The 5,400-nt window shown below is 36.0% G+C and overlaps 1 pseudogene; it reads left to right on the top strand.

Annotated features, from left to right (window-relative positions):
- Positions 1–304: 304 nt before the first annotated feature.
- Positions 305–5,105, top strand: LOC122290973 (annotated as a pseudogene).
- The last annotated feature ends 295 nt before the right edge of the window (positions 5,106–5,400 follow it).

Genomic DNA, 5,400 nt, shown 5'->3' with positions numbered 1-5,400 from the left:
AGAGAAATTGAAAGCTCTTAAGAAATATGAACATGAAAAGATTAACAAGCTACTTCTCTGATATATTCTTATGGCTTTCTGAGAAAACAAACAAGGAAAAAGAAAGAACTACAAGAAAATAAGAAACGGAAGAAGGAAGAGAGAGAGGTATGCTTTTGTACATTTTATTTATTTTTATTCTCTCCCGTACAGTTCGATTGTATCCCGCTTGCACATCCCTAATGTTCCTAGCAAAACTGTAATGATAGTTTGCTTGTGGGTCATTAGGTCACTATCATCTAATTTTGTAAAATGGCCCCACACTATGAAGGCATTGTATTTCTTTGGTGGACCCATAAGTGTTCGAGTAAGTCTAGGTGGAGAGGCTACAATGCTGTACTAGTGTTTGGGTCTAGAGAAGTGACATGATCCCCAATACTAGAATAATCACCACTATCGATTTCAATTGTCAAATTATCAATTACTTGACATAATGCAAAATATTAAATACATAAACAAAAAACACACAAAGTCACAAAATCACCCAATAATTTAAGGCTATTTGAAACCCTAAACTAATTTAAAGGATTGAGATCCCAAAACCCTAATCTAATTTAGGGTTAGGTTTCAATCCAATATCCTAATATAATTTAGATATCTTAGTATTTCAATCTGAGACCTAAAATAATGTAAACAAAGAACAAAAAACACTTCAAGCATCCATAATCAAACTTTACAGAATCTCAACACTACTCCCATCCTCCATTTAAAATAATCCCAACCTCTATCGTTTAGAGAAACATATATAAGAATCTTAGATATTGAGATATACAACGAAGAGGATGAGACTTGAGAGAGATGGTTATGACAATGGCCACAATGATCGAGACAGCAATGGCAACGATAGAGTTGGGTCTGAGCACTTCCAATGGTTTGTATATCCTATCATTTAAAATACATTATCAAAATCTATTTTTTCTATTTTATATATTAATTTTTAAAATATACCATACATTAGTTTATCTATTTTTTTATATTATTTAAATGTTATATTAATTAGTAATTTGCTTGAAAAAAAGTACAAGGAGAGAGAAATTATTATGGAAAACAAAGTAAATGAAAAGACAAAAAATAAATAAAATATTTTTACATTTGTGTACAATTCACGTTACGTTTAGCTGAAAAATGTAGCAAAATAAAAAATAGATTTGAAAATACATTATCCATTGGAGATAGTTTTGAGCTACTTTTCTTCAAATTTTACATAAAAATAAATTTAACAAAACCAATTGAGAGTGCTCTAAGAGCATCCCCATCCGGTTTCTCATCTCCATCCCTATAATTTAACTCAAAATCACATTTCTTCAAATTTATCCCTAAATTTTATTCATCTTCTAAAAACCTCCTACATCCCATTCCTCATCCCTATCTCTATTCTATTAAATAATATTTCTCTATTATTTTTTTATTACTTTATTCTCTCTCTTCCATTTACAATCCTAACTACTAACTCTTTTGTCTTATTATCTTTTTTTCAAATATTACTTTCTACTAAATATTTATATGATTTTGACTACCCAATACAGTATTTTTTCAAATCATTAATCGTATTATAAAAATAGTAAATTTTATTAATAAATTTACTACATTTTCTAACGTGATGGAAATTTTATTTAGAAGAGTACACTTTATCAATTAAAGATTAATGAAGATCCGTAGTCACGTATTGATGTTTTATTTTTTAAAATTGGTTGTAACGGTAATATTACCTATCCTTTCTCCAACGGTCATATTTTATGTCCTTTTTACAACGGTAACATTTTTTGTCATTTTTCCAACGGTAATATTTTTTGTCTTTTCTCTAACGGTAACTTTTTTTGTCTTCTCTCAAACGGTAACATTTTTTGTTTGTAGTGTAACGGTAACTTTTTCCTCTATAAATTAGCATATTGCTAACATTCACATTCTCACAAACTCAAGTCTCATTTCATTTATAGAGCAGAGATTCTATTCTATCCTTTCATCTCCCACTCCTTTCATCAAATGGCTCGTACCTTCTTTCGCAAATTATTGACATACGTATCCTCTGAAGATGATAGCGATGTTCATACTGAGGAGGTCGATGGACAGTCATCGAGGTAGCGTGACAATAGGCACCCACGTAAGTTTATTCGGCGTGATCATGCCCAGGGGCACGAGCGCCTATTTCGTGATTATTTCGCAGAAAATCCAGTATATCCCTCGAATCTATTTCGAAGGAGATTTCGGATGAGCCGTCCCCTATTTCTTCGTATTCTAAATGAGGTAGAGTCTTACGAGCCGTATTTCGTCCAGAGAAGAAATAATGCCGGAAGACTCGGTTTATCTTCTATGTAAAAAATAACCGCAGCACTTAGAATGCTGGCGTATGGGGTTACTGGAGATTTTATGGATGAATACATACGTATCGGTGAAAGCACCGCAATGGAGAGCCTAAAAAGATTCTCTGAGACAATAGTAAATGTTTTTTTCAGATGAATATTTGCGGTCTCCAAATGCTAATGATATAACCCGATTGCTGTTGGTTGGTGAACAACGAGGATTCCCAAGAATGCTCGGAAGCATTGATTGCATGCATTGGAAGTGGAAAAATTGTCCCGCAGCCTGGAAAGGTATGTACTCTGGCCACATCCATGAACCAACTATTATTTTAGAAGCAGTTGCTCCATATGATCTTTGGATATGACATGCATTTTTCGGTATGCCCGGTTCACATAACGACATAAATGTGCTAGAAAGATCTTTTATTTTTACGAAACTTGCTCAAGGGCGTGCTCCTGCTGTCAATTACACTATCAATGGCAACGACTACACTATGGGGTATTACCTTGCGGATGGTATTTATCCCAAGTGGCGAACTTTTGTGAAGACGATTCCATCACCACGAGGGAACAAGAAGAAAAATTTTGTGAAAGCACAAGAATCCACAAGAAAAGATGTCGAGCGTGCATTCGGGGTACTTCAACAACGATTTGCTATCATTCGTGGACCTTCCCGAATGTTCAAAGTGAAGGACCTAACAAATATTATGAAAGCATGTGTTATTTTACATAATATGATCATTGAAGACGAACGTGATGATAGTGAGAGTCTGAACATTGAGTATGATCAACTTGATGATGATCTCCCAGAATTGTCACGCAATCATACAATTGAGCTTACGGACTTCATCCAGCGTCATCATCATATTAGAGATAGCACGGCACATCATCAGCTCCAAGAAGATCTAATTGAACATCAATGGTTATTATATTCCCTAACCCTGTTGCATTCAAACTATGACCTCTTTTCCTTCGTGTTATTTACTTTTATTGTTTGAGTTGATATGGCATGCATTTGTATTTCCTTCATGTTATTTAAGATTTATGTTTAACTTAATTTGCTTTGAGTTTGTATTTCCTTCGTGTTATTTACTTTTATATTTGAATTGAGTTGCTTTGCATTTGTATTTCCTTCGTGTCATTGGTAACTATGTTAATGGTAATTTTCCTTTAGTAATGCCTTTCCTAACGTATAAGCTTTGCAATCTATATGATGATGAAATTTTTATTTTTAATAAAAATTAAAATTAAAATAACATATTACTTGCACAAGCATATTGAGGCTACAATACTAAAATTGTTAAAAAATACAATCACATGCTTTTTATACATTTATCATTGTTCAAAACAAAATATAAGATGGCCAACTGAAACCAATAATATTAAAAAACAAGAAATTCAATCTTGAGAAGTACTGCGTCTCGCCATGATTTCCCTCTGGAGTTGCTGGAAATATAACCGTTGCATTTCAGGCATGCCACTCAAGTCCATCATCATAATGCGCTGATCACTTTCTTTCGTGGCGAGCTCCACTTTCTGCGCCTCCAACCTTAACCTTTCGTCCTCTTGACGAATTTTGGCGAGCTCCTTTTCCCTCTCAATTACCATCTTCTCGGCCTCCAACCTCAGTCGTTCATCCTCAAGGCGTAATTTTTTTTCTTCTTTTTCCTTGTCATACTCCATCTTCTCGGCCTTCATTCGATAAAACTCTTTCTCCTGAGCGCGTGACTCCTCCAAAAGAGTATACTTCATCTTCCTGAGTTGGAAATTTTCCTCTGCTTGCTTGCTTTGGGCCTTTCGTTTTCCTTTCTCAGCTTTCTTTCCAATTGGTCGGTCCAACTCGATAACTTCATTCTCCATGACTTCATCCGCCTCCATATCAAAGGCTGAATCAATTGTAGCGCCAGAACATCGAGTTGGGGTCGGGGATGGGGACATCGTCTTCCTTCGTTTTGGATCCTCCTTTGTGGCGCGCCAAATCCACTTAGGTTGGTCCTTCAACAGGTGCCAACAATGCTCAAATTGAAATGAGTATTTATCTAGCGCTTGGTACATAACCTTGGCCTTGTCGAACTTGCATGGAAAAAAAAAAACAAATGTTAAACCAATGTACAAGATAAGAAATTTTACAGTAAATGAAGAAGGATTTCGAATTTTTACCTTGTCTTGGTCGGTCATACCACTCTGATTTAACCTTTCAACTTGGGCTAGTTTCGCACAAAATTTGTTTGTGGCCTTTTGGATAACCGACCACCGATGAATTAGAGATTTTATTGTCCGCTCATTTGTGGTTTCTTTAAATTGCTGGAAGTATTCAAAAATTTTTTCCCATAATTGGGAGTGTTTTTGATCTGTTCCCTAAACGGCATCAAGGCTACAATTTAGCCAAGCGGAGACAAGTAACTTGTCTTCTTCGGGGGTGAAATTCGCACCCCTGACTGATTTTCTAACGCCGATGGGCTCGTTAGGGGGTAGGGTTGGAGAGTCATCAAGGGTCAACGGAGAAGTTCCACTTTGCCCACCGTAAGTGGGGTCGAGTTGAGGATCTTGACTAAGGAGGTTGGTGAAGTACATACTAGTCAAGTCTTGTGAATCCATCTCTAAAAAAACATTTAGAGATTAGAAAAGATATTTGAATTGATGTATGGTTTTTCTCAGGGCTCAGGAACCGAGGGTGGCAATACTCAAGATAAGATTGCCACCCTCTCATGGCTGCAACAACCGGTTGCCAGTACTTCATGGCCGTCCGGGTTACCTAGCTATTGAGGAGATGACAATCAAAATCCCGTATCCCCACATGCGGTTGTCATCATCACAGCCGAGGGGGTTGAGTTTATACATTTATTTCTCTATCAGAATATAATACAAAACACCAACCAAACAGCATGCAAATCACTAAAATTTATATAAGAGCATCCCCATCCGATATACATTATTAATATAACATATATTAATAAGAGAAAGGGCTCAGAATGGTGTAAATATGCTCAGCATGCGTAAGTAAGGTGGCGAACATCGAATGGCTGCAAAACCCGGCTCGAACCCCGATTGCCTTTTGTGG

This window comes from Carya illinoinensis, chromosome 13 (assembly GCF_018687715.1).
Source record: "Carya illinoinensis cultivar Pawnee chromosome 13, C.illinoinensisPawnee_v1, whole genome shotgun sequence".
Classification (NCBI taxonomy): Eukaryota; Viridiplantae; Streptophyta; class Magnoliopsida; order Fagales; family Juglandaceae; genus Carya; species Carya illinoinensis.
Note: the sequence above shows the minus strand (reverse complement) of the source record. Positions and strands in the feature narration are given on the sequence as shown.